Genomic DNA, 15802 nt, shown 5'->3' with positions numbered 1-15802 from the left:
TGTACATGTATGGAATTTTATTTCCTAAGTAATTGTATGATTAAGCCTGGTCAGAATGCTAGATGCTGGTTAACTAGGTGGTTGACCTGACCATCATTACCTACATGCTCCATGTTTTCCCTGTCTGCCAGCCAAAAGAGAATGAATTTCTGTCTCCCACTCCCAAGTTTGCAAATCTTATATACCCAAATTTCTTTTGTCCAAACCAGTGTATTAAAAACAAGGTTAATTGTTGGGTTTTTTTGTCATCTCTTTTTTCAGATGTGGATGAACAAAGTGTAAAAATGTGGTTCTGATAGCACTGCCTGTCATATTGCTACAGTGAATAAAGGAATGGCATCTTTCATTGATTTTCAGCCAGTAAGTTTTATTCAATTATGTGTATTAAAAGGAGCAGTACGTAAAATAACACATTGACTTCCTCTGTACTTTAATGTCAGAAATTACCACAGGTAGAATTTATTTTAATCTTGTGAGAATCCATTGGATTCTGAAATTTTACCAGAATCTGTAATGTTGACAAGAATCTCTTTGAATTCTCGTACATCTATTCAAGAAAATCCCTGCAAAGAATTTCATGGTTTCTAGGATTCTCTCTGAAATTATTAACCCTGATTTACTATAACTGAAATGAAATTTAATTGAAAAATAACAGGCAGATTTTCCCTAACTTTTTGACAAGGGGCCCTTATTTCTACATCAGTGTGGTGCAACCCAAAACATACTGTGGAATAAATATTCAGGTTTGGGTAGAGATACAAGTATGAGTTGTTCCATTGACTATTTTACTGGTACAAGTGTGAGAAATCAGTGAATTACACAATATGAAGGTGCAGTTGCCCTGCAAAATGACAGTTTGATAAACAAGAATTTCTAGTCCCTTTTGTTTTATTTTTGATGTTTTATGTTTATAATCTTACCTGAATGTTTTTTCTATAAGGTTTTTGTTCGCGACCCATTTTCAAATGGTCTGCGACACAAAAAAGGCTGTGACCCAGAATGGACAATTTGTAGAATCGATCTAGGCATTACCGTATACTTGTTGATTGTTAAATCCTTGACAGACACATACTTTTGAGGCCTGTTCACAAAGCATGGATATTAATTTTTCCATATTGTCATGGATATAAATGCAGCAAAAATAATAATTTTAAAACGAGCATGGAAAAGAGGGGGAAGGGCAAGGGAGTGATGGTAACTTAAGCCAAGATTAAGAGTGATAAAGTGAAAAACAATTGGCTTGCTGTGCAAACTATTTGTGTTGTGTACAGTGCTTGTTGTGCTCCCTGCGTACTCCCTCCCACTCAGTGTTAGTGATTAGTCCCAGTAATGATACTACCCCTACCCCTTTTCGGGTCTCAAATACTGCATCATTTTATTTACTGGGGTATATTTATCATTTTTTACAGGCAAACCTACCACAATACTTGGATGCTCTCTCGCGGAAGAGACTACTGCCATTTGTTCTCATACTCGGCCCACAGGATCTACCGTCGCCATTGTTGAAGGGGTGGAGGGGCCGGCTGTGCCCTAAACCAGGAGAGATTGCAGAGGGCATTGGATGTGTGTTTTCAGGTTTTTCATGTGCTAGACCAAGAGGTTGCCACATGTTTTACCACATGGGAATTCATACAGAAAGTTTTTATTTCAATACGCACAAAGAAAAAACAAACCTAAATATTGCAGTTAATGTAGCTGGTGAAGGGACTATAAATATTCTGTATTAGAAAAATACAAATCTGATACCATGTTATAAAAAAATCACATAGCACTTTCTGTGTACTTGTACAGTTGCTAACCTGAAGGATTGTGCACTTTTTAGTAGAAGCTTGAGAATTTCCACACATGAGATACAAGGTCAAATGTTGATTTTAAGATGTGGAGCCAATAAGTGGGAGATGGGAGCCGGTTAGCCCCCAGAAACCCTGAAATGGCCCTGGTCCCATCTAAATTTCAGCTGACCAGGGGTCACTTTTCTTCAGGAACTGACCCTGGTCACTATACCCAAAAATTCAATTCCATAGCCATTAATGCATGATGAACTTATTCAGAACAAATATTGGCCCCTTGTTGATTAGAAGTGGCCCCTGGTTCCATGTTGAATGAAGTGAACCAGGGGCCATTTTATGTAAAAATTAGCCCCTGGTTCATCATTTCTTATTTTCACCCTTGACCAGATCCTTTATTGAGCTATTCCAGTTGAAATCCATACACCCCCTTTGGAAGAAATGACCGTAATCTCCCACACAGGGAGTGTTAATTTCAAATGGAGTTACCTCACCATCATTTTACAGATTTTGTCATAGGTAGAGCCTGTATTCTCACTGTACAAAAACTGTAATGCTTCCGTCAATTGCAAGCCCGGCTACCAGGGACCCGGGCACAGCGGGGACGTAGCGGGGGAGATTACCAAAGGCAATTGTAATAATCCCCGCTATGCCCCGGGTATTGTCCCGGGTACCGGGGCACAAATTGTGGGTGAAACCCCCGGTACTGTCCCCGCCCATGCCAGCCGGGTTTCAAAGTGCTGTGTTAATTTTCAATGTTTTTAATCATCAAATCCAAAATTTAAGTATTTTCATGGCCCCGCTACCGGGACGACTGATTGTACATCCCGGGTAAAGTCTCGAGTACCGGGGATGTACTTTCTGGTATTTTCAGGGTGACAGTCCCGGGTATTGTGTCTACAGTGCCCGGGTCCCTGGTAGCCGGGCTTGCAATTGATGGAAGCATAAAATCACAGAAATTTATGGGATTTCTGTGAAAAAAAACTCCCTAGTGTTTCTGGATCTGGTATTAGGTCTTATGGCATCACAAGTTGTGTGTGTCCGTCAACAATTTGGTCTCATACATGTATGAACAGTTCAAATCCTATGATTATCTTATTGCAATCATTATTATACTTTTAGAATCTTCCATCCTATACTTTAAAAATACACATTTTTAAAAACCAATTATTCTGGATATCTGCCCTCAAACTGAAATTGGCGACCAATTACACCTGAACATGGAGGTCTCTGCATCAGCTTGCAGTCCACGATCACCATACATGTAGCGTATAGATATTGAAATACCATTTAGCGACCCCACTTTTAAGCGGTTACAGAATGTAATTGAGAAAATTAAAACTTTGACCAAAAAATCACATTTTGACCAAAAAATCACATTTTTGACCAAAAAATCACATTTTGACACATTTTTGACCAAAAACATGTTTTTGACCAAAAATCATTTTTGAAGAAAAATTATATTTTTGAAGAAAAATTATATTTTTGAAGAAAAATTATATTTTTGATCAAAAATCATATTTTTGACCAAAAAAATCACATTTTTGAAGAAAAATTATATTTTTGATCAAAAATCACATTTGTGACAAAAAAATCACATTTTGACCAAAAATTAATTTTTTTATAAAAATCTGATTCTCAAAGCATAATAATGATAAAATTGTATGGATCCTTTCACACGATACACAAAGATATTGGTCTCGCTGTGAGTTTACAGGCATGGGATTTTCCAGTGGAAATACTGGAACCAGTCTTTTTTGATGTAAAAATTTATTTTCAGCCCATTTTCAGGTGTTCTTGTCCAATTTTACGCGCTTTTCCAGACTTTTTTTTATAAATGCGTAGTCCCATGCCTGGTTTAAAAGATATCGTGCGCGGCTATCGCCTCACACAATATCTTTTAAAACTCACAGCTTGACCAATATCTTTGTGTATCATGCGTAAGGTGTAAAAATATAAACTGAGCTCAAAAAGAAACTTATATTTTTTACAACTTGTGACAAGGTCATATCTTAAAATACTGTCAATCAAAATGAACCAAAATTACACACAGGATTACTTTAATACTCTACTCAAAACACATGTCAGTAACCAAGCAGTTGTCCAACTGACACAACAGCAAAATGCACTGTCATGGGACAGCTTCCTGGACTTCCGCCACTTTCACAGCCCAACATTTGACACACAGCACAAAAAATCTGTGAGAATGCACACAAGATCCTTGCACAGATGATAAAACGGTGCTGCTTTCTGATTTTCATACACTTTTTTCATGAAACAGGGCTGGGCTGTGAATGTGGTCCAGGAAGCTGTCCCATGTCAGTGCATTTTGCTGTTGTGTCAGTTGGATAACTGCTTGGTTACTGACATGTGTTAAGAGTAGAGTATTGAAGTAAACCTGTGTGTAATTTTGGTTCAATTTGATGGACAGGATTTCAAGATATGACCTTGTGAAAAATTATAAGTTTCTTTTTGAGCTCAGTTTAGTTGTGTGTTCGTATTTTGATAAATTGCCTCTTCTAAACAATAAAATGTCGGAATTATAATAAATGCAATTTCCAATTATAAAATACAATTTTATAATTGCAGTACACATTGCATGTTCTAATTAACAGAACTATATTACATGATTATACCGGTACTACAAAATAAACAGATGGACATCTGTGCAGGCAATTGTGTCCACCAGAAGCCCGTACGCACGGTGGGGGTGCGTCCCCCTAATTTTGGAAAAATATACCAAAAGTCCCAAAATTTCAGAATTTGAGAGCGCAGCAAGCACAAAAAAATATAAGGATTTTTACTTTTTACAAAAAGGTCGAAATTTTGGGAAGAAAGTCCACTTTTCACAAAATCGCACCCCCCATTGAAAAAAGTCCACTTTTTCAAAATCAGCACCCCAAACGTAATCCTAACCAGGTTGCAAATGGGTGTCACAGAATTAATCCCAATACTATAATTGGATAGAGTGTCCTAAAAAGTAAAATATTGTAAATTAACTTTGTTAAAGCTGTTGGACTGAATTGACCTCAGTGCAATATTGTATTAAAATAAAAATGCACTACAAATAAATGCCTTGTAAGTTGTATTACTAAACTGTAGTCATTGTGTTTCATTAAAATGTACATTTCATTTGCAAGCAGTCAGATTTACTGCTGAAGTCAAATTTGACTACAATGAAGTCAAAGGGTAAAGGAATAACATGATATGGGGAAATGAGTAAATTATCCTATTTTGATATAAAATTGGATTGGTTTGAGCCGAATACACAAATTTATTGGTCTTTTTAAAATATTTAAGTAATTTGTCATTTTTAAAATTGCAAACAAAGTTCCAAACAACGGTTCCTATGCTCACGATGATTAAAGTTTTGATATCAAGTCTGATTAAATGGGGATGGGACTAGTGGTGACTTTTTAATTTGGCTGTGTTTAGTATAGTAAAACGGACAATAAGTTGCAGCATCACACATCATGTCGTACAGGGTGTCCCAAAAAAAGAGGCCCCTCATTGCGCCCTCTTTTTCTTCTATTTCTGAAAAGTTGATTAAATAAATTTTGGTATGTAAATAAACCTTTAATCGTTAGCTTTAATAAACCAAAACAATTATTTTAATCGGCTCACAACTTTTGAAGATATGCCCTTTTGAATAAAGGTACCCGTTTTTCATTCTGTCCACGGATAGCAAACAGAGTGGTTGGGATGGCTCATGCTGTGGAGTGGCCTGCACGATCACCAGACCTCACACCACTTGATTCTTGTCCTTTGTGGCAAAATCCAAGATCTTCGCAAACGTATTACTGAACGCATTCGCAAGAATCCGGCGCACAAGGATGGTACGCAACGCAATTGATGCAATGAGGACCAGGGCTGAAACCTGTATTCGCCAAGGAGGCAACCAGGTAGAGGACAGAGCAGCAAAGTGAACTCACTTCAGAAGAACTAAAGACAAACCAAACAGCCTTTTAGGGCTACCTTTTATCCTAAATAGAGAAATGACTTATGTTGTAAAAAAAAAAAAGAAAGCAAGAAACAACAAAGTAAGAAAGTAAGAAACATAAGAAAACAAAAAGGCATAAATAACCAAGAAAAAATAAGTAATTGCAAGTAAAGCAAAAGAAGTCCCATTCGGCATCCATTTTACCCACAAATTAATGACACTATTTACAAAATCCATTGCCCATACACCCACCGGTAAAGCCCATAAATAAAGTTATTTTATAAAGTTATCATTGAGGAATGTTTGCTATTCATACATAGTATGTGTACTCCTTTTCAATCTTTGAAGTAGCGAAACCTCCGTGGACAGAGTGAAAAACGGGTACATTTCTTTAAAAGAGCATATCTTCAAAAGTTGTGAGCCGATTGATATAATTGTTTTGGTTTATTTAAGCTAACGACTCGAGGTTTCTTTACATCCAAAAATATATTTTATCAACTTTTCAGAAATAGGAGAAAAAGAGGGCGCAATGAGGAGCCTCTTTTTTTGGACACCCTGTATTTTGCATAAATTTAAAAAGAAAAAATTACATCGACCGACCGACCCAGGTGTTGGCACCTAAAGGGCAAGTCAACTATTTTTGTTAAAGCCTTATATTCGTCTCAACACTTGACCGATGATCCGGATTCATATAAAAAGATTATTACTAACTCTGTCTATAGTCCAATGTTAAAATACGCACCCAAATCAAACACAATGGAAAGGCGATACCCTCGTGACTTTATAATTTTTATCAATTATACATTGATCACCTGAACAAACGTAGACGATTCCGTGAGATTGTATTTGTATATTTTATATCATATCGTATGATATGGATCAATTTATTGTTGCAATAGACGAAATCGGCATTATCACCTCACTATTTTGTGCTACCAGTCCTGTGACCTTTTGTTTTAATCAATATGTTTTAATTTATTCTAAATGTGTAAATATTAAACATATTGTGTTGTATACGTAGTTTTTGCTACATTAGTTGACCAATGTTTTTTTGTTGCATCCTTACACCTCAAATGTATGCCCCCTGTGTTTCCCACCAGGGGTCGAAAGTCATAATGTGGCCAAAATTTAAAATTTGTTCTATCATGTTGTAATATACCTCAAATTGTTCCTCTTATTACCAGGAATAAAAAGATCAACTGTCATTCTGAACTAGAATGCTTAGTTCAGGAGTTATAGAGTAAAATAGGTCCAATTTCAAATATGTCATGCACAGAGGACAAATTGTTAAAATGCACCGATTCAATCGTCTTAAATTACTTGTCTCAAAATACTCCTCTCGGCAAACCAAATAGGAAAACAATGTTTGAGAAATGTATAACCTCAGAATGGGATGAAATCATGGATCAACCGTCAAAGATTATGCATGTACATATTTCTATTGGACTTGCATTAACTCTGAAGGGGGACATGACAATAAAAAATTGCACCAAAATTGTGAATTAAAGCCATATTATAACAGTTTCAAACAAAATAAATTAGCTTTTCTTTGCCATAAAATGTTAGCTTTTACTGTCAGATATATCCCCTTTTATTTTTGAGCCGAACAACTACGGCAAAGCAAAGACAATTGAATTTACTACCAGCGCACATGTCGCCAATACGTACCACTCCTTCGGTCATGTTGTGGTACGACCCTTTGTTGTGTATATCACCGTCCCGCACGCCGTGTACGTACTGTGTGTTATGAACATCGTGTATGCGTTCGACTAATAATTCCATCGTAATAATAAAGCGCCGCATTCGGCGTTTTATTCAAAATCTCGGATTTTGACAAAACTACAGCACCTAGAGTCTTGATTTTTGCAGGGTATATTGGTCTAATAAAGTACAATTTAATCGTGTAAAAAAGGAATTTTAAAAATTCAGTGAGGGCGTCTTCCTCAGCAAATGTTATAATATGGCTTTAAGTATAAGTTCGAGATTTCCTATATTAAGGGGAGTAATTTGACATCAGTTTCGATGAAATCGGGCTATTTTATAATTTTGACCTCTGTGTATGAAATTTTTGACATTTTACCTATCCGACCTTATAACTCCTGAATTCTCGCTATTCACAATTTGGGCGCCGCCAGCGGTTTGCGATATAATCGTGATGTATCAGGGAAAAGGTTACATCAAGTCCGCACATTTACAAATCACCATTATTACAAGGAACACGTGACAATATCGATTAGTTTGTCAATATAACTTTATTTTGACAAATCGATAGAAAAAATTATTGTCACGTGTTCCTATGTAATAGCATGGTAATATTCGTATTGCGTGCGGACTTGATGTCGACCTTTTCCCATGATACATCACGATTACATCGCAAAATCCGTTGGCGGCGCCCTTATTGTGAATAGCGAGAATTAAGCACCGTAGAAAAATATGACGATGGACTTTTTTATTCCCTGTGATGAGAGGAACAATTTGAGATACATTACAACAGGATGAGGCTGTTTTAACATTTTGGCCCCACTGTGACCTTCGACCTCTCGTGTGAACCACAGGGGGCATAGAAAAAAATGGAACCAAAAAAAATTGTTATCATTTCAGGTTTAAGGATGCCAAAAAACATTGGTTCCACTAATGTAGCAACAGAAAATCCCAAACCATAGCGCCCGGTACTCGGGGGGGGGGGGGGCACTCCCATATATTGACATACGTCATGTGCCCATGAAAAGACCCCGGTATTTTTGGCAAATCCTACACCCAATGACCCCGTTTTTTCAGCAGCCTACACTGAATGACCCCCTTTTTGAACAATTAGTCCTCAAAATTAAAGTTTCAACGCGCTACGAGCGCATTTTCATCGAAATGAACGAGTTTTGTCTATTTTGTACTGTAAAATTGGGTAAAAAGCTATTTTTGATTGTCAATGATGTGAAATTTTGGGCGCTCACATACAAAATCACCCCATTTTTGACGTTGCCAACACCGAATGATCCCCTTATTTCTGAAATTTCTACACCGATAGACTCCTAATTTCATACGATGGTGGGCACAGGTACGTCACTTTCATATTCGAGTCCCCCCCCTCCCCCCGGGCCTGTACTAGGAGCATTTTCAAATTTCTACCCCTGTGTGACCCTTTGTGACCTCTAGCGGTCACTAGGGGACAAAACCAAAATACCTCCACATCTTAAAATAAACTTTGGACAATGTACTTCATGTGTGGAAACTCCCATGCTTTTATCGATAAGTGCTCAATAGTACCAAATTTGGGAGCTTAGCAGCTAAACTAGCATCTTCAAACATTTGCTGTTTTTGGTCACCTACAAGATGTATTATGGATGCTATGTTGGAGACGAAAAACTGAAACTGAAAATTTTTCTAAATTCATCATAAACATATACCTGTAGCCACCACAACCTATTTAAGACATCCCAGGATCAATTCAAAGTTTTTTATTTATTGTCAAATATTTGCAAAAGTGTGTTTAAAAAAATATTAATATTGTGTTGTACAAAGTAAAACTAATTAAGAAGAATAGGCCCTATATTGTTAATGTAACCTAACCATGTTGAACTACTGCAGGCACCTCCTCCCCCCCCCGCGTATGGGTAATTAAATGGCCGTTTTCGCTTCTGTTTTGGACATCCGTACACTTTACGTTTTAAGCAACAAATGAATAATTAGGCTTACAGTAATATGAATAATGAAACACGAATGGCGCCAATTGGGCTTTAATTTTCACACATTTCCTGACTTTTTCTAACTAAAAGTTTGCAAAATAATAGCCTCAAAATCATCAACCAAATGGCTGCAATTGGACCTTCATTTTGCAAAATTTTAAAACTTCTCAGGGGGAAACATTCTACCTCAGACCCCTCCCCCCACGAGTATGCATATAGAACATATCATTTTCGCTTCTGTTTTGGACAGCGGGTACTTTATGTTTAAAGCTTAAAGCAATAATTTATACATACAATAATAGTGAACTTAAATTGACCACGAATGGCTTCAATTGGGCCGTCATTTCACAAATTGTTTGTGTTTTTTTAACTAAACATTTGCATAGTGCCAAAATGGTCCACCAAATGACTTCAATTAGGTCTTCATTTTGCAAATGTTTCTCACTTCTCAAGAGGCACATCCCCCTCAGACACCCCTGCGTCGCGCGCGCATGTGCGACGCGATGGTCGCTTCCCGACCATTTTTTACATTTTCTACATTCTTCTCAATTTAGCCCCTATGACTGCTCTCGATCCGCCATTGATATCATGATTCACATATGGAAAGGTTTCTATACAAAACATTTCTCTTATAAACCATCTACGCGCAGTTTCCACCTCGATACACCTGAGCACACATTTTCGTCCAAGAGCTTCCACACCACTCTTCGCCATACATACATTCTCCCAGCCACATTTCCCTAACATAATATGAAATTAAAAAAAAGAAGGAAATTTAATTAGGCAGAGGCGGGACTCGAACCCACGCTGCACTGCGACGCTATCATGTATACCATATGTCCAGCGCCTTAGACCGCTCGACCACGAAGGACTTGATAGTGTCATCGTGAAAATTTAAACATATAATATTAATAAATCGCAACTTCATTACTACATCATATTTTGGAATTCTATCTGCTTAAAACATTAATGTGTATTATAATAAAGCTACCATTATTTATATTGTTGAATTCTCAAGCGCATAGAGACAATTAATACGAGGGTCCTATGAATAGGCCTACATACACAATACATAAAATCGATTTTGAAATCGGCCACGTGCTCTACTGTGCATGTGGTTTCCCGCAGTGGCGGAAGTTGTATTACGAAGTGCATCCGAACTCCATTTTGAAGCAAATGCTTTTGACAAGGCATTGGATTGTTCCAGTTTGCATCCTAAATCCACATTAGACCCCTAATTTTATTTACGAAATCAAGAGATTAGATTATCATAACAACAAAACGGTAATCTTTTGTCGGGTCTAATGTGAAAATTACATAAAAATGACAGTTTTTACAGAATTAATTTTCACTTAATTCCAAAAAAACAATGGCGTATATAAGATTGAAATAAATTCTCTCCCTTCTATACTAGATCAATTGTGACGCAAGTTGTTATCAAAAATTGTTGTGATAGATGTACAGTTAATATTCATATATTCCATTACCTATCTGATGGTACAGTTTTCCACAGAAAATATTTATTTGAAAAACCTGCCACTCGGCTTTTTCCGGAAAGATCACAGGGTCGCCATGACCTGTGCAATAATTACAATTAAAATTTTTCTTATTCTAACAGCAAGCGTTTCTAAAATGCAGTATGGCGAAATGTGGTGTAAAAAGCTTCCAAGCAGTGAACAGCAAGCAGTGAATTGTCTCCACTACAGTCTTTGATTACACTACACGGTTGAGTGCATAGCATCGTATGAGCTGTGGAGCTGGATTTTTTTTTAAATATATATCAAACGAAAGCTAACACCCCTAAAAACACTTTTCGTCACTAAGTCAACAGATAACGCAATTCAATGTTATAGCGAGGCGAATGTGGTAAATCTGTTGAAAACTACCTATCCAAGCACATTTTTGACCAAAATGTAGGTTTTAAAAGTCAAAACCTCAAGTGTTCCTTACAATATTTGTCAACTTTTATGTCATTAAAATTAAAAAAGCACACTTATATTGTCCATACACTAGCGTCACTAGAATGAGCAATGGCCAATTGCAAATCTTGTGCAAAAAGTTTTCGCCTGTTTTGTCATACGCAGAGAAGATGTAAAAAAAAGGAGATAGATCCAGCTATCCTCAAACAAATTATGTGTATTGCCGCTCATTCAAAAGCAATCACGCTATTTAGGTTTAACAATAAAATACAACAAAAGGGTTCGAACCCATGACGGGTGTGATCCACAAGTTGCTGCTTACTAGTTTTAGATCCTAACATCCAGTTTATTTCAAATAAAATATGACCGAAGTTGATGATGGCAAATAATAATTTTGCACGCTTGGTTACACTTTCAACCTCTACGATTTATGATACAGACTATTTTCAATTATCAAAATATCTTTATTAGGTTTGCAGGAAATGACAGGAAAAATACATAAAACAATAAAATATAGATGATCAAAAATCATCCCTTTTCTAACAAAATCCTAAAACACTCTCCTAAATAATTAATATATATTCCAAAATGGGCGGATTTTTTTGGAATCTTTACAAAACTACATTTCTTTCTTATAGTATCCACGTGTGGTATCCCTTCAGAGCAACATCAGGTACTTAACACACACGTGTCATACTTTCAAGGAATTCTCTATAGAAACATTGGATATGGTTTCAATTCTGGAGTGAAAATTAATCAACCGTAGTCGGCAACACATATCACATCAAAGGCTACTTTCAAGTAGATGTGTAACTACTTGAGAATAAAGGACTATGAATAGGTGCGACAGGATTACCTACGGGATTATCTCAAGGATATAATTCCGTTCTCCCTCCTTTCTTTACATCTTCTCTGGTCATACGGTTGTAAATTCAATGAACTAAAGAGCGCTTACAAATTGATATGGAGTCAGAACAGAATAGGGATTTGCATAAATTAATCAAGTGATACATCTCAACTGTACTAGCGGTCCGTCTTACGCGGTTCGTAAATGAATGCAATTTGCAAAATGCATCGCCACCCTCTGAGTTTTAATTGCGAACAATTGGACCAACTCCCAAATTTATTTAAGATTGATCAATTGTTTCATTTCTTGTTCGTTGTCTCCCCATCTCTTCTTCTTTCCTCTGTTCCTGCTTTAGCAAACATCCCTTTTCTCTACCCATCCGTATCTATCCCTTTAGCTCTTGTACTTCTTCCCATCAACTGCTAATAATTCTCGCGATTCCAAATACAGCGCGCCACCTACGATCACGCCTGGCTGATCTACTTCGCGCAGAGTATCATGGGTAAAAGTCGACATCCATGACGCGACGCGTCGACGATGAATTGCCATCGACCCTGGAAACGGAAACGAGTGTTGCTGTCGATTTATACTCAACCATTTGTTTATTTTTTCTTTTCATTTCTGCCTCCTTTTTAAAGTTAATTTCGACAGTCATGGTTTAGGCCTACCTCTGTGAATGTTCAGAGTTTTAGGGCTATTCCCACACAAATGGGCATCAATTAAACCCTTATTTTCAAACTTTTCCGAACCCGATCCGAACCCGAGGCAATAGACTTGATAAAAAAAAATATGATTGGGGATACTTAGACCCTCATGCATATATCCTTTTAAAAAAAGCTAATATTTAAACCTTGTTTGTTTTAAGTAAAGTAGGCCTACTCTTAAGCAATATTTAGAATAACGAAATACATATTTTAACAGCATGAACAGCGTAAAGCATTTACTTTTTTTTAATACGATTAAGGGATCTAAAATGAGCGTTTATTGCTTTTCGACAGTATTTTTTGTGGGACATGAGAGCACCTAAGACCTATCGAATTGTATTCTGAATACGAAGCATGTCTTTCTGATATCAAATAATTTTCATTTTTTGAAAATCATAATATAATACAAATTTTATGACAAATTATAAAAATTTGATATTTTTCAAATTTTTGATATATAACAGTCCTCGAAGTAAATTATATAAATCTAATGATATATTCTTAAAGTGTATGTAGCAGGGAGGAAAAGCCGACGGTCAATTGAAAATTTTACCTTTCATATTGAAGATATGGATTTTTTTCCCAAAAAGACCTAATTTTTTTTGGTGTTTTGGGAAAAAAATCCATATCTTCTATACGAAAGGTCAAAATTTTCAATTGATCGTCGGCTTTTCATCCCACCTACATACACTTTAAGTATAAATCATCAGATTTATAAAGTTTACTTCAAGTACTGTTAAATATCAAAAATATCAATTTTAATGATTTGCCATAAAATGTGTATTAAATTGCGAATTTCAAAAATCAAAATTATTTGATATCAGAATGACATTCTTCGTATTCAGAATGCAATTCGATATGTCTGATGTGCTCTAATGTCCCAAAATAAATACTGTCCAAACGTTCATACCCCAGCCCTTAAAACGTTTTGGAATTTCAAATGTACTCTACTCCTATTCAACCATCTACGGTATTAACTCGATGTCAAAAATGTTGATGTCTCTGATCGACCATCTAGGCCTATAAACCCGATATCAAAATGTCGATTTTCGAGTTTGGGTAGGCCTATAATAGCAAATGCTTTTGATGCAAGACAATTTCAAACAGGAAATTTAATCTAAAACGCAAATTCGTGCCTTTTTTTTTAATTTCTTGTTTGGATAACTTTTCCCATTTCCATGCATGATACATGATTAAGATAAAAGCTTTTGGTTTTCATGAATGTTTTGAACGATTGTCTTATTTTTATTTTTATTATTTTTTTCCTAACCTAGGCCTAATAGATGTTTTACATATAACCTTTTCACGAACTTGAACTTTTCTATGAATTAATTGTTTTAAAGCATTTTTCGTGTGACGTTTTGAAACGCTCTTTGTAGCATGATGTAGGCCTACTGTATGATCACAAAAGGTCGTAAATTTAGAAGCCATTTCCTTCTATATAGCCCTATAAACAAAACACTTTGGCCCCAATGTATAATGTCGGGAGAAAATATATACTTGCACTAAACAAATAAACCTGTTAATTTTTAAAATAAACTCTCGTGGTGCAATTCTGTCAACAAAATTACATAGGCTCATGAATCGGGGGCTGGGGGCTCAGCCCCCTCAATAAAGTTGGTGCGGGCTCGAATACCCTTCTGTATAGGCAGGTTTTCATTTTCATTTTCATTTAGGCCTATAATGGCCTCCAAATTACATTGTTAAGCATGTTAAGTTATCTTGTTTTGGTCAAAAACGTCGTAAAACACCGTAAATCGGTGGGGGTGTGTGTGTGTGTGGGGGGGGGGGGTGTCCCGGTTCGCCCCTTCAGTCTCAAATGAAGCAGGCCTAAACAACGCGTTCAACCCCTCCAATAAAGCCCATCCCCAGATTTGACCTCTTTATTCTGTAGGTTGAGGCCTTGATCCATGGGCCTGATCCATTATTTAATATGCAAGAAATGCTGTCCATCCGAATTTAAACCTTTCTAATTTGGCCGTAAAGGTTGGGCTACATGAACACTCATAGTGTTGACTTACAATTTCATGAGAAAGAAAAAGAAAATGGGAAAGATTTCAATCGTTCCCATTTTCTTTTTCTTTTTAAAAAACATGTATAGGCTAGGCCTAGGTGTTTAAAATTGTCCAATTGAATATAAGGGGAACGATGAAATAAAGATGGCATGACATGCAAGAAAGCGGAAGTAAAAATAAAATATGAAAAAGAAACATGAATTAATATTAAAATCAGGCATGACAATTGTCAAATTTTAAACCTGAGGCATTTTTTCTGGATATGCCTTAAAATAATGATCTTTTAAAATTCATGTACTCTTTTGCAGTTTGAAACTTTCTTCATCTTTATTATAATGCTAGAACTCTATGAGGTATTGTTGAACTTATGCATTAAAGTCTCAAATTGAAATATTAACAAAAAATAAATGTTATTTTTATGCGGTAGGTTGTGCCTACAAAGTGTTTTTATTGCGATCGTAATTTTTTAAATGTTTGATAGTAAAATATATATAATTAAAAATACAAATTTAGGCTAAAAATAAAATAAGGACAAATCAAACAATTACAATAATAACAAAAACGACAAACCAATGTGATGCATGCTTATACATAATGAGACATTAAGAATCTTTTTTAAATTTACTTGGATATCTTTGCTGTAGGCCTATCCCGCATTCGTGCACAAAAAAAAACATTTTTAGAAAATGTAGGCCGATTACAAAAACGCAACACCTAGTATGGATGTTCTAAAAGTATGCTGGTGTTATATTATTATCATAATTGAACAAACAATAAATTCAGAAAGAATTAAAACAATTTATTCTAATAACCGAAATAAAACCTACGCATTTTCCATTAAAAAAAAGGACACTGAGGCCTAGGCCTACTTCGCATTGACTAGGCTCGCGCGTATCGGGCTGAAAAGCAT

The sequence above is a fragment of the Amphiura filiformis genome, unplaced genomic scaffold (genome assembly GCF_039555335.1).
Source record: "Amphiura filiformis unplaced genomic scaffold, Afil_fr2py scaffold_199, whole genome shotgun sequence".
Classification (NCBI taxonomy): domain Eukaryota; kingdom Metazoa; phylum Echinodermata; class Ophiuroidea; order Amphilepidida; family Amphiuridae; genus Amphiura; species Amphiura filiformis.
The sequence above is the reverse complement of the archived record's forward strand: the minus strand, read 5'-3'. Positions refer to the sequence as shown.